Source organism: Schistocerca americana, chromosome 1 (assembly GCF_021461395.2).
Source record: "Schistocerca americana isolate TAMUIC-IGC-003095 chromosome 1, iqSchAmer2.1, whole genome shotgun sequence".
Lineage (NCBI taxonomy): Eukaryota > Metazoa > Arthropoda > Insecta > Orthoptera > Acrididae > Schistocerca > Schistocerca americana.
Window position 1 is genome coordinate 777,381,856 of NC_060119.1, and position 25,645 is coordinate 777,407,500.

The 25,645-nt window shown below is 40.2% G+C and overlaps 1 protein-coding gene across 1 annotated transcript in view; it reads right to left on the reverse strand.

Moving 5' to 3' along the window:
- The window catches only part of LOC124594143 (T-box transcription factor mls-1-like), a 196,774-nt gene that overhangs the window by 81,071 nt on the left and 90,058 nt on the right, over positions 1-25,645 (reverse strand). The window lies entirely within an intron of this gene.

The window sequence follows — 25,645 nt, forward strand, 5'->3', positions numbered from 1 at the left end:
CAGAGTAAACGTCCGTGTCCCGTGCTACAGTGGTTTGAGGAGCATGATAGTGAACTCACTTTGAGATGTTGGCCACTGAATTCCGGTGATCTGAACCCGTTGGAACACATATGGAGCGATGTGACTTGTGCGTAAACTCTGGTGCCACGTATCCCAGAACATCTATCAAGGACTTATCGGACGAGCCACAGAACCACTGCTGTATTTCATTCCAAAGGTAGACCAACAAGCTGTTAAGCAGTCATTCAGGAAAAGTGAGAGCAAATACACTGCTCATAGTTGTACGCTGAGAAATTTTCCTAGAAGGCAAATAGTGTTCCATGTAGTTGTAAGGAAGCGACGCAGAGAGAGTGAGATTTGATCCATTACATTTCGTGCGTACAACGGAAGAAACTCCAGTTCTTGAACTGATATTTCGACCGTATACCTTCCTGCTATATTCTGTGTGATCTGATAAACTGAAGCTAAAACAGCTGTATCCGTTATTTTAAATACGGGGCCGTGCCACAGAATACACAAGGCCAGAGGTGATTTTTCCGCTCCAGACAGCTTTGTCTGAACTGAATCTGTGGTTAGACGCTTCATCCATAGTGGGATATCAATGCTTCAACGAGAGCTGCTGAATCGACGTCTGCGCAGGTTGATCAAAGAAAGCGCCAGATTCTATGCTTCGTTCAGGCCGAAATCGCTATTTCTGTTAATTAATTTCCTCGCCAGTTGAATTTCGACGGCTTCCTTCACCACCGAGTCCCGCACTGAATAAGTCGATGCTAGCATTTCGATACTGTCATAAGGTACAGAGTGCTCTGTGTCGATGTGGTGCTCTGCAACAGCTGATTTATTGGTCTGTAAAGAGCCAGAGGTATCTTCACTGTTACGTCCATAACTCGAGCACTCTAGTCGTTGTGTGCCCGATGAGTAAAACTCGCAGACGATCTTGTAAGTCCTAGTCTTGCAAGTCCTCCTTGGCGGAGTCAAAACGTGCTGCTGTCCTCGGAGGAGAGGAAAAGATCACTTTCACTTCGTACTTGGTGTGGATCTGACATGAGCTTTGACGACAGACGTCTGGCTACTCATGCAGGAAATCTATGGATTTATATCTCTCTGCTTCACCTTCATCATTCCTTAAGTTCAGCTTAGGTTTTATCCGTATCTTCTCGCCTACGGTATTATTTGTGGAGAGTACGCCTTTGCTGCAGAAACACCTGTCAAGTGTAAAAGTTCATCCTGTCATATGCTACTTCTGTAGGTTCAGTCTGTCGTCTCTGTCGGAAGATGGCCGAAAGACACGGCGGAAGAAACGGAGTTTCCGTGGCTCCAAGTTCGAAATCTATTGGACCAGTCAATACGTCGGGAAAATACGAAGATGTACAGCGTGAGATTCATTTCCATCCTCTGTGCAGGGGAAGGAACAGAAGCTCTATCCAGAAATTTGCATAACGTACCTTCATTATTGGGTTTGATAATTCAGAAGATCGAGACTTTAAAGTTATTTTCCCTTGCCATAGAGAGCGTAGCAGACACTGTTTGTCACGACAACGCAGCAATTTCGGGCCTTAAACACCAGATGTCAACTGATTTAAATCAGACTATAGGAACGTTTTCACGTTCGTCGAGGTATGGAAATCACTCAACGAAGTCGGGATACAGTGCTGATGATGAAAAACGTTACATTTGAACTGACGCTATACTTCTTGTGTTTTACAGGCAGAGTATGGTCGAGCATTTCCGTACGAAACCACACACTTAGTCAAGAGATCGATTCGCTTGTTTTGAATGGCTCTTCTCAGGTTTATTAGTTTCATACAGTAGGCTTCGGATTCACTGTTCTTCCATGTTTCATAAAATCCACATACAGAATACTTTTAACATCTCAAAAAGCTGTAGTGATTACGGGCTGACTACGCAGTAGTACCCCATGCCACTGAACGTTGATTTTTCTCCGCGTCTGCATGGGAATCCCACGTGTCGACACCGCTCAAGGTTCAGTTAGGTAGGCCTTCAAAATCTTCATCGTAACGAAAATGAAAGTCCAGAGAAGCAGTCATTCGTTGAGCTTTGTGGTTCTCAGAAGGAGTTTTGCACACCAACGAACACAGAATTTGTTTCGTGCTAATTTATTCCCTGCGACCACATTTGAAAAACACCGAGAAATCTGCTAAAAATTGTCTGCCAGTGAGAGATCGTGAAACTCCGATTTTGACGGAGTTATTTCGTCGCTTTTCTGTACTAGCTCGCTGCTGACTATAGGCAGACGGCTATTCCTGTCATCAAAATTAACATTCGTCCTTCCACTCTTAAAAAATTACACTACTGACCCACGACACCACTATCATATTCGGTCTGTATACAGCATAAATTTAGGGTTGAATGCCAACAACTTCGAAATGTATATGCTACTAAAAATAGTATTAAAGAACAGATTTCAAATTCGTGGGTTCTTCAATTACTCGCTTCGGACATCTATCTCGTTATCGTAGCTCTAGACTGAGCTACTGCCAAAGGTAGGACAGTGACTGTCCTGTTCCACCCACTGAGCCCCATTCTATTGTCCGCAGCTGAGAAGAAAGTGCACGACAGAAGTGCGGCAGCGAGTCGGGTGTGTTTGTGACATGTTCCGCAAGTCTAGGCAGAATAGCACGTGCTGCTCTAAAAACGTTTTCATGAGTACAATTACGTCAGCACTGTTACTGTCACTTGAAGAGCTTGCAGCGACGTACGTACACTGCCTGACAAAAGAGTGATAAACACAGAAGGGTAGGAGGAGACGAAGCTTCGTGGGATGATACGGTATGTAATGTTATTTCTGTGATTAGAAAATCCAGTCAAATCTGCTAAGAGTTTGGCAATACAACCCAACTTTTTAGTATGGGAAGGATATCAGAAAGCTGTTGTATACTCTCCTGAGAAAAAATGGCTCACAACTGTTTCAACTGGTCCTTGATATTCTGGACTCTGGCACTGGGATGGACTTGATGTCCGAGCTGGTTCCACACACGTTCTATTGGGGCGCTTCTATGACTCTTACTGGCCACGAGAATACACCGGCCACAGCGTTCCTGATCACGCTAAGATGTTTGATGCACCTGACTACAAACTCCGTTCTAGTAACGAGTGTCAATGATGCAGATCATGAGCCTTGGAATGTCTGACTGGGACAATTTATAGATTAATCCATCATACCAGATCTTGTCGAAGGCCTTCTCGATATCGAAAAAGGCTGCTCCAATGCTGTGCTTCCTATCTTTTGCCCTGCATACGTGTTCCACCAGACGTAGCGATTGGTGGATAGTGCTGCCTTCTGGACAGAATCCGAACTGCTCGGGAGTGAAAATCTCGTAGTCCTTCAGGGACTGGGTGAGGACTCAGTAAGTAAGACACTCAGGTACTTTCCCAAGAAAACACGAGAGTGAAATGGATCTCTAGTTTTGCAGGAGGATTAGGCGCTTGTTAGGTTTGGGAAGTGTTATTATTTGATCAGTTTTCCTAGTGGTTGGGAAGAAGGTTAGGGAGAGGCATTGCTTGTAGATAGTGGTGAGGTTTGTCATTGCTCAAGGAGGTAGGGGAGACACGGATCATGTCAGGTCTGGGGGATTTGTTGTTCCTTAACCGTCTGATGTAGACAGGCACAAGATGGTCGGAAACCAGTGTAAAATCTGTTTCTAGCATAATGTCTCTCAACTAAGCTACTGGCCCCACTATTTCTGTCTCCTGCCTTTCACTCTTGCCTTTTTCGATGACGTGAGGGTGGAATTGTGAGTCCAATGATGTTACCAGGACTTCCACTTTCCCCTCGTCGTCATTAAAGGGACCCATCTTCCCTTCGGAGTGGTCTGTCTACTCTGGAAGTAGCCTTCTACGCTTGCTTTCATGACTTCCATACTCGTTTTATGTCGTACTCCGCTGTTCCGGGTCTTTCGTCCTAGCAGAGGCCTCTGGGATCTTGTAATCTCTCTTTCAGCTGTCCTTCCAATCGTCTAAGCAGACGATGAGCGCCAGGTCAACATCTATCGCTGTTCACATCCCCATTACAACCGCCACACCTGATAAAAAACACTAGCCACGAACAACACTAATGCACTCTGGTGGCCGTTCTACCTGTCACAGAGAACTGCAACACGAATTATTCACATACTGGCCGATAGTGTGCACTTGTGTCAAGTTACAGTGACATATGACTGTAACACATGTGTGCTTCACTTTTTTTGTCTGGCAATGTAAATTCCATCATCTCATCTCTTCAGTGGACAAAAGTTGTACGGGTGCACACAGATCCTCATACACCATACAGGGTGTTTCAAAAAGGACTTTTCAACTGTGAAAATTCATATAAATTAATTCATAGTACCTACAGAGGTGATTGTAGTGGCAGTTTGTAGGGAATTGCATCATGTTTTGTCTCGCGTAGTTCGCTAGTGCCGGATTGCACCGTTAGGAGCTCGACAGTTCCGTTATCGATGGCTGCCTCCACTGGATCCGAGCGTGCTATCTATGTGTTTTGTTTTAAAAGAATCGAAGTCGGTCACAACAGTTTAGCGTAATTTCCGTACCAAGTACGCTAAAGATCCTCCTACTAGGCTTACAACTTACGAGTGGCATAAATGTTTTGTAGAAACAGGGTCTCAGTGACCGCTTTACAGATCAATGGATTGGCCATGATGCACCATTTGCATGGCTCCCACGTTCCTCAGACTTGACACCAAATGATTTTTTCTTTTTTTCTTTTTTTAATGGCAATTCATCAAGGATATCGTATTTGCACCTCCTGTGCCGGCTTCTCTACCTGAACTTGGAGCAAGAATTTACGCCACCATTGGGCAAGTTACATGTGCAATGCTACAGCGAGTTTTGCAAGAAACTGACTTTTGATGGGATGTGTGTAGGATAACCAACGGAAGCCACATACAATATCTTTAGTTTAAGGTAAAAAGACTTGATGTGTTTCTATACAAAATAACTCTAAACGCAATTCTATATCTACTTTCAAGACATTTATGAATTTTTAAAGTTGTCGTTTTTGAAACACACTCTATTATCAGCACGTTACGTCCTGCCTCACCCGTGTGATCATTAATCAACACCTCCTTAGTCCCAGATTCGGGCCCTGCCACCGCTTAAATTTTGAATAATAATCAGCATTGGTGGACAAAGACTTCCAGCATAACAAATCACCCTTACTCTGCCAACAGCATTGTCAAAGAGAGAAGAGCAGCGGACAGAGGTTCAGGGTACTCTCTTGCCCTTGGAATGGGAAACTGACTCTAAAGGTGGAAGAAACAGAAATGATCAATGCCATGAGGCTGCGCAACGCAATGGAAACCACTGCACAAAGACACATAATGGTTATCCACAGAACATGTGGCCTGTAACTGAATAAAAAAGTACCATGATGATCTCTCCACTGGCAAAAGATTCTGGAATAGTGACTCATTCGAATCTCTGGGAGGGGACTGCAAATGTGGGGGTGATCATGAAAAAAATAACCAACGAAAGGATAACATTATACGAGTTAGGGCTTGGAATGTAAGAATGCCGGCCGGGGTGGCCGAGCGGTTCTAGGTGCTACAGTCTGGAACCGCGCGACCGCTACGGTCGCAGGTTCGAATCCTGCCTCGGGCATGGGTGTGTGTGATGTCCTTAAGTTAGTTAGGTTTTAGTAGTTCTAAGTTCTAGGGGACTGATGACCTCAGAAGTTAAGTCTCATAGTGCTCAGAGCCAACGTAAGAATCTTGAACGTGGTAGGGAAGCTACAAAATCTGAAAAGGGAAATGCAAAAGCTCAGTCTCGATGTAGTGCACGTCAGTGAAATGAAATATAGAATGAAGATAAGGATTTCTGGTCGGATGAGTACAGGGTAATATAATCAGCAGCAGAAAACCGTATAACGGGAGTGGGATTCGTTATAAATAGGAAGGCAGGGCAGAGAGTGTGTTATTGTCAACAATTCAGTGATAGGTTTGTTCTCATCGGAATCGATAGCGAACCGACACCGACAACGATAGTTCGGAAGCTGAAGATGAAGGGACACAGAAATCCATAAGGATACTGAACGGGTAATGCAGTATGTAAAGGCAGACGAAAATGTAATAGCCGTAGGAGACAGGAATACGGTTCTAGGTGAAACAGTAGAAGAAAGAGTTGCGGGAGAATACGACCTTGGTAGTAGGAATGAGAGAGAGGAGAAAGACTAACTGAGTCCTGTAGTAAATTACAGCTAGTAATAGCGAATACTCTGTTCAAGAATCACACGAGGAGGAGGTATGCCTGGAAAAGACCGGGATATACGGGAAGATTCCAATTAGATTACATCATGGTCAGATAGAGATTCCGAAATCAATACTGGATTACAAGGCATATCCAGGAGCAGGTATAGAATCATGTTACTGTTCAGTAGTGAGAAAGAGTAGGGTGAAGTTTAAGATGCTAATCAGGAAGAATCAATATGAAAAGAAGTAGGATACGAAAGTACTAAGGAGTGAAGAGATACGCTTGAAGTTCTCTGAGGCTATAGACACTGCGATAAAGAAAAGTTCAATATGCAGTTCGGTTGAAGAGGAATGGACATCTCTAAAAAGCGCAGTCACAGAAGTTGGAAAGAAAAACATTGATACAAAGAAGGTAGCTGCGGAGAAACCATGGGCAACAGAAGATATACTTCAGTTGATCGATGAAAGAAGGAAGTACAAAAATGTTCAGGGACCTTCAGGAATACAGAAATACAAGTCGCCGAGGAATGAAATAAATAGGAAGTGCAGGGAGACTAAGGCGAAATGGGTGCGAGAGAAATGATTGTCGGAAGGACTTACTAAGCATATAGGAAAGTCAAAACAACCTTCGGAGAAATTAAAAGCAAGGACGGTAGCATAAAGAATGCAACGGGGATTTCACTTTTAAATGCGGAGGAGAAAAAATATAGGTGAAAAGAGAATGTTGAAGGCCTCTATGAGAGGAAAGATTTATCTGATGTGTTAGAAGCAGAAACAGGAGTCGATTTAGAAGAGAAAATGGATCCAGACTTTTGAAGACTTACGATCGGATAAGGCAGAATGGGTCACAGTGGTCTAGGGGTAGCGTCTTTGATTCATAATCAAAACGTATTCGATCCCCGCCACTGCCTAAATTTTGATAAATAATCAGCATTGGCGGCCGAAGACTTCCGGCATAAGAAGTCAGCCCCATTCTGCCAACGGCCTTGTCAAAGAGGGCGGAGGAGCGGATAGAGGTTCAGGGCACTCTCTTGTCCTAGGGGTGGGAAATTGCCCCTAAAGGCGGAAGAATCAGCAATGATCAACGACATGAGGATGCAGAAGGCAATGGAAACCACTGCATTAAAGACACGTATCGTGTATCCACAGGACATGTGGCCTGTAATTGAAGAAGTGTCATGATGATCTCTCCATTAGCAAAAGATTCCGGAATAGTCCCCCATTCGGATCTCCGGGAGGGGACTGCCAAGGGGGAGGTTACTATGAGAAAAAGATTGCATGATCAACGAAAGGATAACGTTCTACGAGTCGGGGCGTGGAATGACATAAGCTTGAACGTGGTAGGGAAACTAGAAAATCTGAAAAGGGAAATGCAAAGGCTCAATCTAGATATAGTAGGGGTCAGTGAAGTGAAGTGGAAGGAAGACAAGGATTTCTGGTCAGATGAGTATCGGGTAATATCAACAGCAGCAGAAAATGGTATAACAGGTGTAGGATTCGTTATGAATAGGAAGGTAGGGCAGAGGGTGTGTTACTGTGAACAGTTCAGTGACCGGGTTGTTCTAATCAGAATCGACAGCAGATCAACACCGACAACGATAGTTCAGGTATACGTGCCGACGTCGCAAGCTGAAGATGAACAGATAGAGAAAGTGTATGAGGATATTGAAAACGTAATGCATTATGTAAAGGGGGACGAAAATCTAATAGTCATGGGCGACTGGAATGCAGTTGTAGGGGAAGGAGTAGAAGAAAAGGTTACAGGAGAATATGGGCTTGGGACAAGGAATGAAAGAGGAGAAAGACTAATTGAGTTCCGTAACAAGTTTCAGGTAGTAATAGCGAATACCCTGTTCAAGAATCACAAGAGGAGGAGGTATACCTGGAAAAGGCCGGGAGATACGGGAATATTTGAATTAGATTACATCATGGTCAGACAGAGATTCCGAAATCAGATACTGGATTGTAAGGCGTACCCAGGAGCAGATATACACTCAGATCACAATATAGTAGTGATGAAGAGTAGGCTGAAGTTCAAGACATTAGTCAGGAAGAATCAATACGCAAAGAAGTGGGATACGGAAGTACTAAGGAATGACGAGATACGTTTGAAGTTCTCTAACGCTATAGATACAGCAATAAGGAATAGCGCAGTAGGCAGTACAGTTGAAGAGGAATGGACATCTATAAAAAGGGCCATCACAGAAGTTGGGAAGGAAAACATAGGTACAAAGAAGGTAGCTGCGAAGAAACCATGGGTAACAGAAGAAATACTTCAGTTGATTGATGAAAGGAGGAAGTACAAACATGTTCCGGGAAAATCAGGAATACAGAAATACAAGTCGCTGAGGAATGAAATAAATAGGAAGTGCAGGGAAGCTAAGACGAAATGGCTGCAGGAAAAATGTGAAGACATCGAAAAAGATATGATTGTCGGAAGAACAGACTCAGCATACAGGAAAGTCAAAACAACCTTTGGTGACATTAAAAGCAACGGTGGTAACATTAAGAGTGCAACGGGAATTCCACTGTTAAATGCAGAGGAGAGAGCAGGTACGTGGAAAGAATACATTGAAAGCCTCTGTGAAGGTGAAGATTTGTCTGATGTGATAGAAGAAGAAACAGGAGTCGATTTAGAAGAGATAGGGGATCCAGTATTAGAATCGGAATTTAAAAGAGCTTTGGAGGACTTACGGTCAAATAAGGCAGAAGGGATAGATAACATTCCTTCAGAATTTCTAAAATCATTGGGGGAAGTGGCAACAAAACGACTATTCACGTTGGTGTGTAGAATATATGAGTCTGGCGACATACCATCTGACTTTCGGAAAAGCATCATCCACACAATTCCGAAGACGGCAAGAGCTGACAAGAGCGAGAATTATCGCACAATCAGCTTAACAGCTCATGCATCGAAGCTGCTTACAAGAATAATATACAGAAGAATGGAAAAGAATATTGAGAATGCGCTAGGCGACGATCAGTTTGGCTTTAGGAAAAGTAAAGGGACGAGAGAGGCAATTCTGACGTTACGGCTAATAATGGAAGCAAGGCTAAAGAAAAATCAAGACACTTTCATAGGATTTGTCGACCTGGAAAAAGCGTTCGACAATATAAAATGGTGCAAGCTGTTCGAGATTCTGAAAAAAGTAGGGGTAAGCTATAGGGAGAGACGGGTCATATACAATAAGTACAAAAACCAAGAGGGAATAATAAGAGTGGACGATCAAGAACGAAGTGCTCCTATTAAGAAGGGTGTAAGACAAGGCTGTAGCCTTTCGCCCCTACTCTTCAATCTGTACATCGAGGAAGCAGGAGTGGAATTAAAATACAAGGTGAAAGGATATCAATGATACGATTCGCTGATGACATTGCTATCCTGAGTGAAAGTGAAGAAGAATTAAATGATCTGCTGAACGGAATGAACAGTCTAATGAGTATACAGTATGGTTTGAGAGTAAATCGGAGAAAGACGAAGGTAATGAGAAGTAGTAGAAATGAGAACAGCGAGGAACTTAACATCAGGATTGATGGTCACGAAGTCATTGAAGTTAAGGAATTCTGCTACCTAGGCAGTAAAATAACCAATGACGGACGGAGCAAGGAGGACATCAAAAGCAGACTCGCTATGGCGAAAAAGGCATTTCTGGCCAAGAGAAGTCTACTAATATCAAATACCGGCTTTAATTTGAGGAAGAAATTTCTGAGGATGTACGTCTGGAGTACAGCATTGTATGGTAGTGAAACATGGACTGTCGGAAAACCGGAACAGAAGAGAATCGAAGCATTTGAGATGTGGTGCTATAGACGAATGTTGAAAATTAGGTGGACTGATAAGGTAAGGAATGAGCAGGTTCTACGCAGAATCGGAGAGGAAAGGAATATGTGGAAAACACTGATAAGGAGAAGGGACAGGATGATAGGACATCTGCTAAGACATGAGGGAATGACCTCCATGGTACTACAGGGAGCTGTAGAGGGCAAAAACTGTAGAGGAAGACAGAGATTGGAATACGTGAAGCAAATAATTGAGGACGTAGGTTGCAAGTGCTACTCTGAGATGAAGAGGTTAGCACAGGAAAGGAATTCGTGGCGGGCCGTATCAAACGAGTCAGTAGACTGATGACAAAAAAAAAAAAAAAAAAAAAAAAAAAAATCAGAAGGAATAGATAACATTTCACCAGAATTTCTAAAATCATTGGGGGAAGTGGCAACAAAACTACCATTCACATTGGTGTGTAGAATGTGAGTTTGGCGATATATTATCTGACTTTAGGAAAAATATCGTCCACACAATGCCGAAGACAGCAAGAGCTGACAAGTGCGAGAATTATCGCACAATCAGCTTAACAGCTCATGCATCCAAGCTGCTGACAAGAATAATATACAGAAAAATGGAAAATAAAACTGAGGATGCGTTGGATGAAGGGAGAGGATGATAGGACTGTAGGAAAGGTAAAGGCACCAGAGAGGCAATTCTGATGTTGCGGTTGATAATGGAAGAAAGAGCAAAGTAAAATCAAGACACGTTCAGAGGATTAGTCGATCTGGAAAAAGCGATTGACAATGTAAAATGGTGCAAGATGTTCGAAATTTTGAGAGAAGTAGTGGTAAGCTGGAGAGAGAGACGGGTAATATACAAAATGTACAAGAGCCAAGAGGAACTAATAACAGTGGATGTAGTCTTTCGCTCCTACTGTTCAGTCCGTGCATCGAAGAAGCAATGATGAAATAAAAGACAGATTTAGGAATGAAGGATGTCAATGATACGATTCGCTGATGACAGAGCTGCCCTCAGTGAGAGTGAAGAATTACATGATCCGAATAGAATGAACAGTCTGATGAGTACACAGTATCGTTTGAGAGTAAATCCGAGTAAGACGAAAGTAATCAGAAGCAGCAGTAATGAGATCAGCGAGAAACTAAGCAGGATTGATAGTCACGAAATAGATAAAGTTAAGGAATCCTGCTACCTAGCTAGCAAAATAACCAAAGACGGACAGAGAAAGGAGGACATCAATAGCAGAATATTAGTGGCAAAAACGGCGCTCCTGGCCAAGGCAAGTCTACTAGTATCATACATAAGCCTTAATCTGAGAAAGAAATTTCTGTGAATGTTTGTCTGGAGCACAGCATTACATGGCAGTGAAACATGGACTGTGGGAAAACCATAACAGAAGAGAAGCGAAGCATCTCATATTTGGTACTACAAACTAATTTTGAAAATTATATGGATTGATAAAGTAAGGAATGAGGAGGTTTTGCGTATAATCGGAGAGAAAAGAAATATGTGGGAAATACTGACAAGAAGAAGGGACAGCGTGATAGGACATCTGTTAAGACATCAGGGAATACATCCATGGTAGTAGAGGGAGGTGTAGACGGTAAAAATTGTAGAGGAAGATAGGGATTGGAATACATCCAACAAATAGCTCAGCACGTTGGCTGGAAGTGCTACTCTGATATGAAGAGGTTGACACGGGAGAGGAATTAATGGCAAGCTGCATCAAACCAGTAAGAAGACTAATGACACGAAAAAAGTCCTTTCAGTCCATTCATCAGTGAGTAACAACCAATGTCTTTTAGGTACACACAGTCCATATGTACACTCAATTCCAAGTTATTAATTTCCCTTCTGGGGAACAAATGCACAAATCATGAACACTGTTTTAAAACTACAGGAACCGACCATAGGAATAGTAACCAAAAACAGAAATCGAGCTCAGTGTAAAGATGTTTTCAAAACATTGTGTATTTTAATTATACCCTGTGAGTTACATTTTCCAATCAGTTATGTATATCAGAAACGACCTTGGTAATTATCGTACAAACATTTCAGTCCACAACCGTGGGATAAGATACAGATTGAGCTTACACTTGTGATATTCAGTCCAAAGACTGGTTTGATGTAGCTCTCCATGCTAGTCTATACTGTGCAAGGCTCTTCATTTCTACATAACTAGCGCAACTTACATCAATTTTAACCTGCTTACAGTATACAAGCCTTACTCTTCCTCTATAAATTTTACTCCCCCCTCCCCACTTCCTTCCATTACCAAATTGATAATTCCTTGATGTCTCGCGACGTGTCCCATAACCGATCCCTGTTTTAGTCAAGCTGTGTCATAACTTACTTTTTTCTCTCCAGTTCAATACAGTACCACTTTATTTATTATTCGATCTACTCATCTAATGTTCGACATAGTATCACCTCATTTATTATTTGATCTACTCATCTAATGGTCAACATTCTTCTATAACTCCACATTTGAAAGTTTCTATACTCTTCTAATCTGAGGAGCGTATCGTCCACGTTTCATTTCCATACAAGGCTATACTCCAGACAAATGTCTTCAGAAAAGACTCACTAATATTGAAGTTTATATTTCATGTTAACAGATTAATCTTAAATGCTCTTCGTGCTATAGCCAGTCTGCGTTTTATATCCCCTCGGATTCGGCCTTCAGCCTTTATGTTGCTGCCCAAACAACAAAAATCGTCTACTACTTTTAGGTCTCATTTCCTGATTTATGAGTAATTCCATCAACTGATCTTATTCGTCTGCATTACATCACTCCTGCTTAACTTCTGTTGACGTTGATCTTATAATCTATTTTTAAGATACTAACCATTCCCTCCAATTGCCCTTCCAAGGCCTTTTTTGTCTCTGACCGAATTAAAGTGTCATCGACAAACCTCAAAGTCTCCCTGAAATTTAATTCCCTTTCCAAATTTCTTCTTCGTTTTCCTTCACTTCTTGCTCAATGTACAGAGTGAAATACACTGGGGAGAGACTACAGGCATGTCACTTCATTCACAACTACATGCTCTCCAATTCTTATAACTACAGTCTGATTTCTGTACAACCTCTAAATAACGTGTCACTCCCTGCATGTTATCTCCGGAATGTTCAAAATTTCATCAGTATAGTCCAGTCAACACTGTCAAAAGCTTTATCTAAATCTCCAAATGATATAAACGTAGGTTTGCCGTTTCGTCAGCCTAACTTCTAGTCTTCGTCTAATCTTGAGTATCCTTCAATATTTCTTAAAAATTTTGTTTCCACTGTTTAAATCTTACTTCTATCCTTCTGAGTAGCCTTCCAAGTCTCAGTCCCACACATTGAACCCAGTGTTGCCATTGCTTTATTAATGTTAAACCCTGTGTTCGCCTGTTATTGGAAGTTATGTGTTCAAAGCGTAGAATCTTAGTTTCTACTTCTTGATTTTTGTTACAACTTATATCCTATGCTAGATAGTAGAAACGAGAGATTTGTTCTATTATGTGTGGTTGATAATCATCTTTGAACGGACTGGTATTTGCCCTTAAATGCTATCCATTACTCTAGTTCTAAGTCATATTTTTGGGTAGTTTCTTCAAGTCTATATACAGACCTTTGAATATCATCTTCTCTTTATTTGTATGATTGTAAGATCATCCACTAACAATAAAATATTTATTACTCTACTGTGATTAATTTTTACTGCAAGGCTGAATTCTGCTTCCAATTTTTTAATGATGGGGTTACTGTGAATGTTAAATAATGTGAGTGAAATGCTACACCCTTGTCCTACTACTTGAGTAGTTGTTAATTCAATATTTTCAGTCATCCCATTATTGATTAAAATATCAGCTGCTTGATATGTTTTTTTTTTCAGCAGTTGTATTAATTGCCAGAGGTACCCTCTGAGATTCATTTCCATAGTTTGGACCTGTTTAATGTTTCAGAGGGTTTTTCAAGTTAATAAATGCAGAATGAGTTTCCAAGTCGAAATCTTGGCCTTTTTTTTGTTTTAGTGACGATGTTATCTATGCAGAAACGATATTTTCTAGATCATGCTTGTTTTTCCTCTAACAGTGCATCAATTATTAGTCTTAAGCCGAATATTTATTATCCTACAGTGTACTTTTTAGATGGAGGTGAGTAGGCTAATCCTTCTGTAGCTTTCACAGTGGTTATTGAATATTATGTGTTCAAAGCGCTGAATCTTAGTTTCTCTGCCTTGATCTTTATTGTAGCTTAAGTATATCTATTACTTCTGCTTTAAGCTATGCAGATGGTACATCACACTTTTTCCAAAATTCGTTTACGAAGCGTAAGAATCCCATACAAAAGAACCTTCTCCTATATTTTAGCAACTCAGTGTTTATCCCCTTTAGACCACGCATGTTTCTCTTTCTTGACTCTTTTAATGCTTGTCTTAATTCTTACAGTGTTACTGAGTCTATATTTAATTCCTTGTTGGTGTTATCTTCTACATTTTTGGTCTCACTATAGAATAAACCTTCATACTAACTTTTGAATGCTTCATTCTTATTAATTATTTTTAATCTTATTGTGTCTTTTTTGTTGAATTAAGGTCTTTTAGCACTTTGTACGCTACTAATTGTCGACCATGATCATAATATTCGATGTTGCTTAAATATCTGTTCCAAGTTTGATTAAGAAATATCTAGTAGAAGCTTTCGCTTGATTTCTCACCTTTTCATCTTCTTAATACTTCTCTAATGTAGGTTACTATAGATATTTATTATAGGCTGCTTTCTTTTCTTCGATTATTTCCTCAGTTTCTTCATTCCATATCATCAAGCCTTTCTCTTTACAGTTTTTTAAGTTTTCCAAGACATCTTCGTTTTTCTTCACTCATGTCATTAAATTTTCCCAGTCTTAGTTTGTATCTTCTTTTGTCGTTGCATTAGGTAGATAGCCTCGTGTTTTTCTTTGATACAAAATTTGTTTGCTCTCCTCTTGCATAAGATATATTTTTTGTACCTCTTCATTGTTATTATCTTTTGGTTTGGTTTTCATCCATCTTCCACCATTACAACTTCTGAAATAATCAAAAAGTAGTCCAATCCGATTTATGAACTTCTAAGTACTCTAGTATCTTAAACAATATCATTCATTTTATTGTTGACAATAATATAGTCAATGACTGATCGTTGTCTCTTAATGTAGACGTATATTTGGGAACATCTTTCTCCTGAGTGAGCGCTCCAAGTTTCCATCACTTCCGACAGATAGCGTAGCTGCAGGACTGTTTCAAAATATCGTCTGTAAGTGATGTACGTTACAAGCAACGTGTCGTCATTGCATTTCTCACTGCAGAGAAATAACCTGCGGAATATTCACAAATGCTTGTGCAAAGTCTATGGTGCATCTGCTGTCGACAGAAGTACAGTTAGTCGCTGAGCGCGGAGGGTGAGATCATCAGAAGGTGGTTCGGCGGAGCTCCACGATTTGCAGCGGTCGGAGAGACCATACACGGCTGTCACAGCTGACATGCTGCAGCGAGCTGATGATGTCATTCACGAGGACTGAGGCGTTCGTGGAAGACATCTTGAGGACAATGAAGCGGCGACTGACACAGTGCAGCACTGGCTCCACCACTAGGACAGGGATTGGTACCGACAGAGCATACGCGCCCTTGTTTCGCACTGGAGGAAGGTCATAGAACGGGATGGAGATTACGCGGAAAAATAAGGTGTGTAGATAAAACACAATTCTTTCATGTGCGTAATTCTCATTATGTTCAATAAAGAATTGTTGAAGAAAAAAATGCGGTACATTACTTTCTGGGCAACCCTCGTATAGGGCTATCGCAATACAAGTTCTTTTGTACCCTGTAATATCACAAAATGCGAAGGACTAAGTTTTATAGTCTTAGCTTTAAAAGAAAAGCCAACGAAGTAACTGCGGGTCATCCTCTTGTAGGAGATCAGAAAAAAATTTGGTGCAAAGATAGGTAGGAGGATTCTCGCGGCTGAAGAGGTATCTTAGTGAAAAAAGCATAAGGTGTTCCCTGGTCTTTGGGAAGATCCACAGTTGAGCGGCTGTGCACACTCGAGCTGGTTACTGATGTGTGAGAAAGTTTCAGTGGAAAACAGTATAAGGCAAGAAACTGAGGTAGGAGACTGAATGTTAGATGTATTGGTACACAAAGTTTTCGAAGTTGTGAAATTCATCTTTTCCTTTTTCTACTCCTTTCTTTCTTCTGTCCTTTCCTTTTTATTTAATCAATAAACAGTTTCTGTTTTGGGAAATTTTGATATGGCAGGTACTAGAGGAAAGATAATGTTGAGGTTCAAGTAATGTACAGGCAATGAGGGTAACTTATTACCAGTCAGGGTATCTTTGTACCACTTACTACTTTTGTTTCAGATAGTTGCTGCTCCAACTACTTGAATTATTTTGTACTGAAAGTAACAGTTTTATTACCTCTGTGGTTTCTAGTTATTAGTTTAGTTGTATTGCCACTTTATTGTCAAGCTTGTGATTATGATTTAATTGCATTGTCTGTGAAGAGAGCTTTTGGCGTCAGTGATTTAAGATGAACAGTGTCAGGTCTATACAAAAGTCTTGATACTTCAAAGTAAACATGCAATACTGAATTAACACTCCTGGTTTTTATTTCTTATTAACACCTGTTTTACTTCTGCAATAATCTAAATTTACCCAGAGCACCTTAGATGTATGAAAAATGCTACATTTTGTAAGGCTGGTCTACAGTTACCCAGATTGAATGTGTAACTTTGTATCAGTATTAAAATAGTAATTTAACTCTGAAAGGGCATAATTAGTGCACATTTTCACTTTTCTAAACACTCAGTAACTATAGATAAAAATGTTACAATATCTGTTGTGAGATGTAACATATTTTGTGTCAGTATTCTCAAAGCATGGAAAAAAGTGGTACAAAGTTACGTCGATTGACTGCATTTCATAGGAATTCATGGGGACATGAGACGAAACCTAAAGGGGTCTTGGGCAAGGAGTAGATATAAGTCGAGTTTGAGTACGTTAGAGGATAAGGAAACCTAAGGAGTAAGTTAGAGAGAACACTGATCAATCTAAAGATGACGGCTGTGGTGGCAGGAGACTATTGGTGTGATCAACGTGGGAATTGTGCTGGTTACTGATGTGTGACAAAGTTTCGGTGGAAAACAGTATAATGCAAGAAACTGAGGTAGCAGACTGAATGTTAGATGTATTGGTACACAAAGTTTTCGAAGGTGTAAAATTATCCCTATGAGCAATTTTATAAACGATAAATATCACTGTAGAGCCTAGAAAAAAATAACAAGGTGGCCACAAGCACTAGAAAACTACGTGAAGTAGTGTTTAACTTCAGTATATAAACGAAAGAGAATAAGCAGTCTTGAGTGCTAGCGCTGGCTGGTAAACCTGTTGTAGGTGCTTTTGTGAAATTAAACGGACTAAGCACCCCTGTGCACTAATATACGAGCGTGTGCTGAAAAGTAATACCTCCTAATGTTCTCTTGCAGCAAGGCAATGATAGACCATACACGCACGCTGCAAAGTCTATAAAACCAGAGCTAGCGTAGATGTCATACGTTTAAGGACTACAGTAAGTTGGAAGTAAGAAACCAGACAGCGTGATCTTCTTTACTGCAAATGTTCCATTCAAAAGGTATGAAAGTCTAAGGTCTAAAAGAAGTATGTTTATTGTTACTTTTCTTAGAAGCATGGAAACAATCGAGAGTGACTTTCAATGATTTCACGATTCAGGCGAGTAGGAATGAGACGGTAACACGACAAAGCAGCAAGAAGTAGAAGGGGGGTAGACTGCGGAAAACCATTTTCACACGGTTCGGCAATTGGTGCCATTAGGGCACCACTATAGGGCGAAATTCTGAGGTTTGCGAACCTAGCCCACAGCTGAGAAAGAGACAAAGCTAATGGGAAATTACAGAGATCGTCTGTGACGAAGAAGTAACGACTACATTGTACTGCTGCATAAAGCAGAATAGCACTCTCTTGTCCCATATCTTCCGACAGATCTCATCAACACAGGAGGCACCACAGATGGAGAGCTGAGAGTCACCCCACATCCGTCTCTAAATGCCACGAACATTAGCAGAGCCATAAGAGCAAATGTTGTGATGTGTGTTGTAAGTGTGAAAGAGTGGTAAATAGTGATATTCAATATGAAGAGAAGGGAAAAGAGTGTATGACATAACAATGTAGTGCGAGGAAGGTGTTAACTGTTATTGTTTTTGTGTGCTGCGATTAAGTTTATTGCAATTTATTTGTATGTACGTGTTTTTTATTATAGCAATTTTATTAAGGGTATACAGAATGAGTTTTTCAATAAGAAAATCGATTTTTGGGAAAATGAATTTTCGAAATATTTGAGGTCTCCCGCTTAAATTTGTGCATGAAATATTGTTATGGCATACATAGAAGTATTTTAAATAGTTTTTTAAAAACTGCAGCACACTATGTTTAGCGTTTATGAGACACGTAACATATCCGATATAGTCAGCCTTGTCAGAGATACAAATGCATACAAGAGTGTTATCTTTTCTGTTGGCTATACTGCAAGACAGTTGACAATCGATTTTGTGCCATTTGTATTGTTTAGTTTTTAAGTAAATCCATGTGCTTTTGGTGAAACTCATTTTTGGTGAAGTCACTGAGTTTTCCTCACTTCAAGATGTCAAGACCTGGTCTGAAGGTATTTAAAAAAGTGTACATTGACACAAGAAAGTAAAAGGTGCTAAGTGCTCGTCTGATTCATAGTTCTACATCATTATTTGACGTTCTAGTAGCGTCTAACCTCTTCCCTTATAGTGATACATTGCGTCACGCTGCTGCCACGATACCTGAAATTTCTTTAAAAAGAAAACTAATTGGAACTGAAGAACGATACAAGAAACTAAATGCTGCGACTATAAAATATGAGATGATTAATGTGTCTTTATTATTAGATCTTTTGGAGAACAATGTATGTTGCAAACAGTGTCGGAAATGTGGTGTATCACTGGAACCAAACATACATGTAGAACTTTCTTATGAATTAGAGTTAATGTGCAACTACTGAAATTTTTCAATTCCTCACGTGTTACTGCACATACAGATAAACTGTATTATATAAACGTTAGACTGGTTTATGGATTACGGTCTATAGGTAAGGGCATGGCTACAGGTGTCGTGTTATGCGTGATGAACATCCGTGCTCCACCCACAAAGTGCGACAAACACATCATTGTAATACGCTCTGCTCTCGAAGATGTAACATGGGAAAATATGAGAGAAGCTGGTGAGGAAGCTGTTGTTGAAAATAATAATAATATTAGGGACTTCTCCATAGTTTTTGATGGGAACTGGCTGAAGAAAGGTCACACAACTCTGAATGGTGTTGTAACAGCTACAAGCGTTGACGTTGGCTAAGTGCATTGCAAATTGTTATAGTTTTTAGCGGTGATTTGGAAGTTGCTGGAGTACAAAGTATTTATGAATGCTCAGTAAAACGGTATAGCGGTAAATGCATAAATTATCTTGGATATGGTGACCCACAGTGAGGAACAGAGGCCGTATGGGAACAGTGTCAACATTTGCAGACTGCACTGGTCACGTTCAGAAACGCATGGGATCAAGACCTCGACAGCTCAAGGCTAACATGGAAGGCAAGAAACTGAAGGATGGAAAAACTTAAGATTCGAAAAACAGAGTGGCAGATGTTGCTATAGACCACATTCAGAAGTGGTATGGTCTAACAGAATACAGCAGATGTAGAATTAATGAGAAGAGCAGTGGAGGATCTGTTTTCTTCATACAGCTTCAAGCAATGGGAATCCCAAACATGGGCTATGTTGAATAGGAGGCAGTAGTTGGTGGAAGTACAATAGAGGCAAGGTAACTGAGAAACAATACAACCAACCTCATCATTTGCCACCTGCAATAATGGACGAAATAAAACCAATATTCTCAGATTTCGCACATATTAGGCTACTAAAGAAACGTGGTATGGAATAGAATATCTAAAACTGTGTTTGTGGGTATAAATATTCTTCAATTTGGCATTTATGATGCTGTTTCATCTTTCAATCAGGGCAGCGTAACAGATGATGCTCTGTGTAGGAGTAAAAACGGCAGCAGCTATTTTTTGTTTAGAAAAGACCGGCTCATGTCTGCAGATAATGCAGTAAAAACCTATTAAAAGATGGCCAGAGATCATAGGAGGGCCACAAAACGAAGCTTTTAGACACTTGTGATAATACTAGCTATGCAGCAGGCTTGCTTCGAAGTAAAATATTTGAAGCTCATTTCCCGTAACTAAATTTATTTTGTGTACTGCACGAGGTACATTTTCTCAGAGTATATTTATAGTAGAAAGATTTAATTTTCAGGTGTTGTTCCCTAAAGCCTTTTAATATATCTGGATTAAAAGATTTGTGAAATTATTTTGTATTGTAGGAACTGTATTTTAATATACTTTCTCAAATGTACAATTTTTTAAGCTTCAGAAAATAAATCTCAAAAACTGAGCTTTATTTTTCCAAAATCATTAATTCAGTGGAAAATCAGAACAAATGTTCGCATTCTATGAAAAATTTAAGAGTATAGTCCCAATAACTCACGAGGAAACGTTCGTAACTTTTGACTCAATTTAACATTGTAAGTGTAGGACATTCCGTAATCCCTTAACGTAATTAGACTCGGATGAAAATATCTAGGATAATAGACAATTTTGGAACAAAACAAAATATAAGGTCAGTAGGCATTATGTGAAAAATTTTGGTTTAGATTAAAGGGTTGTATTTGATAAATAGAATTAAATTGCGTCAGAAAACTGATAACCAGATATTGATTTTCAAAACTCTTGGTCCTTTTAAAGTGAGAAGTGGGATGAGAGGTGGCACTAATATGTTGTCTCACTGACCACACTCATTTTCTACAGCTAAAGTTGTGTTATCGAGTCAACAGAGTAAGGGAAGGAATGTTAGTGCAACATATCATCACTGTGTGCTCTGTTTAATTTAGTATTGATTGGTGCTTACTGCGTACTAACCCGACCTTCGACTCTGCAGACATCTGAGTTTTAACTGAGTGCGTGCTACGGAATTCCCTAGAGTGCACGGCAGGCTGTACAGACTGTAGTAGCGGCGAGGGCCGCCGAGCACCTGGATAAACGCAAGTCACCACTGATGGGTCCGGAGCGAAGCGTTAGGAGGACTGTGGAGCCTTAGCACATGGATAGTACCACGAAAAAAAAAAACAAACAAAAGAACAAAAAATAAGACGTAGTTTGTGGGGGCAAACACCCCTTCGAAACAAGCAGTTGGACTCATCCCAAGCCCTGAAGGGTGGGAAAGCAAAAACAGTCCATCCTGAAAGACGGGTTTTTGAGGATACAAACGTAAAATTATTGCAAGCAGTGTTGCGAGAGAATTAGTAATGTAGGAAGCAATGGGTAGCAAAATCCTATGAGACACATTTTTAAATCGGACTAAGAAGTGTAAAACAACTGCTCCTAGCCCCATGCAATTACTAATCCCAAACAGGTAGTTCAGAAAATGTGTGATTGTGAACTTCTAATAGAATGAAAATGCTTGTGAGATTTATAACTAAAAACGTGGGTTACATTAAGTAGATAAAAGGAAGTGAAATATTTATGCATCAACTATGTACTTCATGTGACACACGATCTTCCTTATAAATCTTTCAACTATTTTCACTGTTATTAAAAATGTTGGAACTGTGATTTAAAGTTTTGATATTTTGTACGAGGGGAGTCCAAAACATAAGTCACACATTATTATGGCACACCAAGTAGCTTATACTGAATATCGCCATACACTTCAGAGTACAGAGACATAACACTATCTTTTAACATAATCACCAAGTCTCTTTAAACAACGGTCAGGACGTTCTAACAAAGGTTCAATACCTCGGCGACTGATACCTGCTCGTTGGTGACGGAGCCAGCTGTGTCATGAGCGCGGTGTGAGTTCTCCTTTACTATTGTTCGGCATAAGAGAGCAAATGGGTATTGGAACATGTGAAAAGGGCATGTAAAAATATGTATATAATTTTTACGTACGTTTGTTGTACCAATGTTTTAGATACACGGTACACTGGAAGCCAATAGGAGACTTACCACGAAGCAGCGAGGCAGCCACTTGTCATTGCACGAACTAGAGATGTAACGGCACTGCAGAGAAGCCGGCCACCGCTCCAGCTTGCCGAGGATTGACGAATATATTGAAATTATTGTCAAATATCGAGGCAGCGTTGCTTATTTGTTCGGACTAATGTTTCCAAGTGACTTATACTTGAGAAAGGCTGTCCACAAGCTTCGTAGGAGTCAGTTCGTCAAAAGACAACGGTCATAGTCCGTCTTGGTTGAGGTTTGATTTGTGGATTGATGGGGTCAGTCTTTCTGATAAGCAGACTTACGAGTATGGTAAGTCAAATGTTGTGAAGAGACTACCGTTAATTGGTGGAGCTGCGAGCTTTTGCTCCCAAGGCCGATCTGCGACCGACTATGTTCGAGTAGGTGCCACTGGTAATGTTCGCTCCGACGAATTGTTTAGTACCGGCAAGGTCGATCTTTGTTGGTTATTAGGATTTTGTGGACGGAAGTAATGATTCATGACTTACGTGTAGCGTGGAAGGAACTGTAGTAGTCAAGTCTTTTGGTGGTAGTTATTGGTATAATTGATTATGTTGGCAGTTATCCACATTTTGTCTGTAGTGTACTGTCAGTTGGCTGACTCCGTTCCCAGAAGTATTTGCGTTGCTGCTCGTATTTTGTGGAGAGTAGAGTAGTTCTATGGTGCCTCGAGCAAGATATTAACCCAAGTGTGTATTTTTGAATATACAGACATTAACAGATTACAGTAGTAATTACTCGACGTGTTAATATTGACTTTGCCCACAATCATTTGAGCTGATCGTGCTCTTGATGGTTGTAGAATGTAAAATCCAGTAAAGACAAACGATTGAACGAACAGCATGTAGTGAAACTGAGACTTGATTGGTTACTGAAGACGAATGGCCAATTTTGATTTAACAAAAACTCTAAGGAATCGCGAATCGCCAATGCCTGAAGAGGGTAGACTCTGCTGAATTGTATAACTTTCAGGGACCAAAGAGGCGGTAGCACTTAGGATTTTTCCTTACTTAATTATCTGTGTGTATTCTTACCGTTCGCGGGTGCAATTATTAGTTTTGTTGCTGGTACCTACACACGAGCTACGTTTGATTGTTGTGAAATATGTAAAGTTGAAAATCAAAAACAAGCAATGTGCGTTAATGAAAGTGTAAACCAAAATAAAAAGTTTATGTTGATTGTTAATTTCAGTAGACAGACATATTTCTAGTCTCTGAACGAAATGTTCTGAAATACGTTCTACGTAAACATAATTTTTCTAAAAGAAAAGACGTTTACAAGTCTCACTATTGCCTAGAAAAGCTAAATTAATCAATTATGATGAATTAAGTTCAGTAAAAGTGACAAAATCTGTTAGGAAAGCAAGTAACTGAAACTGCTAAAAATTAAATAAACAGTATTCATATCTTTGGTTGTTGAAAACTCAGTTGGTCGTATGTTTTGTTATTAAGATAGACGGATTATATAATTATTTTCCATATTTGTTATGTGTGATCGCAGATAATGAGAGATAGCATTAACGTTGCGATACACTAAGCCCAGCCAAAAGAACTCGCAGATATTCTAAATTAAGAAAAGACATTTCCAAAATAAAAGAAAATATTTCCATATGATTGTAAGAACAACGTACTATTAAGAATGAGAGTACAGTTTTTCCTATACCAATATTAAGAGAGAAATACAGGGTGATTCAAAAAGAATACCACAACTTTAAAAATGTGTATTTAATGAAAGAAACATAATATAACCTTCTGTTATACATCATTACAAAGAGTATTTAAAAAGGTTTTTTTTCACTCAAAAACAAGTTCAGAGATGTTCAATATGGCCCCCTCCAGACACTCGAGCAATATCAACCCGATACTCCAACTCCTTCCACACTCTCTGTAGCATATCAGGCGTAACAGTTTGGATAGCTGCAGTTATTTCTCGTTTCAAATCATCAATGGTGGCTGGGAGAGGTGGCCGAAACACCATATCCTTAACATACCCCCATAAGAAAAAATCGCAGGGGGTAAGATCAGGGCTTCTTGGAGGCCAGTGATGAAGTGCTCTGTCACGGCCGATCCATCTTAGCATCAACTGACGCTGACGCCTAGTCAACAGCGCCTCAAGCGAACAAATGTACAAGTAAATGAACTTTATAGCTCCCTTAATTCGCCGACAGATAGTGCTTAGCTCTGACTTTTGTCGTTGCAGAGTTTTAAATTCCTAAAGTTGTGGTATTCTTTTTGAATCACCCTGTATTTCGCACCAGACTAAATCACTGATACCCAGGGGCAGTTGAATATTATCTCAGACTGAGGGCACAAAGTTATCCTTATTTGCCGCGATGGAATTTATCACATTAAACAAAAGAGAGAAATCTCATATATTACGTTAGGAATAGCTTTTAAAGTTTATGGTCCTAAGTAAATGTTCGCGTATAAATATATTGACTCTTAATATTGTTCTGAGCTGAACTCATTTGTTAATTGTTTACCAGTCTTGAGCAGGATTTGTGATGATTGAGATATTGACATAAAGCATTTAAATCTGCGTTAGGTACTGCAAAGTACAGTGCGTTTGTATATTTATAAGAGCCTACGTGTCCATACCTTCAAGATTAAATGCGTGTGGGACTGTAAAATGCATTCTTCGTTGTAGTAATTAATGGGTTTAATTACTCCACAACATTTATTCAGAAACAGTTAGGACTCTCAACAACCCTGGAATCTAACTTGAAGAGTTAGGGGTGACGTACAACAGTGCCATATATTAAAGTAACTGTACGCATAATTAAATTTCTGGTGCTGGACAGCGGGCGTACCGGAGTTTTAGTGCAACAGGAAGAAGCTATTTAAACACAGTGCGACGTTTTGTACTGTGGCTCACTCCGTTGTGACATCAAGACGTAAATAGGACTCCGGTTTACACGCCTCCACAGTACAGACTTTGGAGTTCGTTTCCAGCTTCCGCTCGATTTCAGTCCCACATCGTGATGCACCAGTTACCTGCACCACTGCAAAGCTGTGTCTGCAGGAAACCCAGAACATGTACTCTCTTCTGACAAGTGAGAAAACATTGATTTTGAAATTTTATATTTGTCGTATTATTGGTTGCACGAACATAACCTGTTAATACGATCATATGCAGTTGGGGTTGTTTGGGGAAGGAGACCAGACAGCGAGGTCATCGGTCTCATCGGATTAGGGAAGGACGGGGAAGGAAGTCGGCCGTGCCCTTTGAAAGGAACCATCACGGCATTTGCCTGGAGCGATTTAGGGAAATCACGGAAAACCTAAATCAGGACGGCCGGACGCGGGATTGAACCGTCGTCCTCCCGAATGCGAGTCCGGCGTCTAACCACTGCGCCACCTCGCTCGATAATCATATGCAGTGTCGCTACCTGTTGTTTGCAAGTTGCGCATTAAGGCGTATGCGCATAGGCTTCAGCTGTCGACAAAATTTTTGAAATTTTTGAAAACATAGTCAGCGATCGTAAAATTTGTTGAAATTGAAATTTAAAACAGTCTCGAT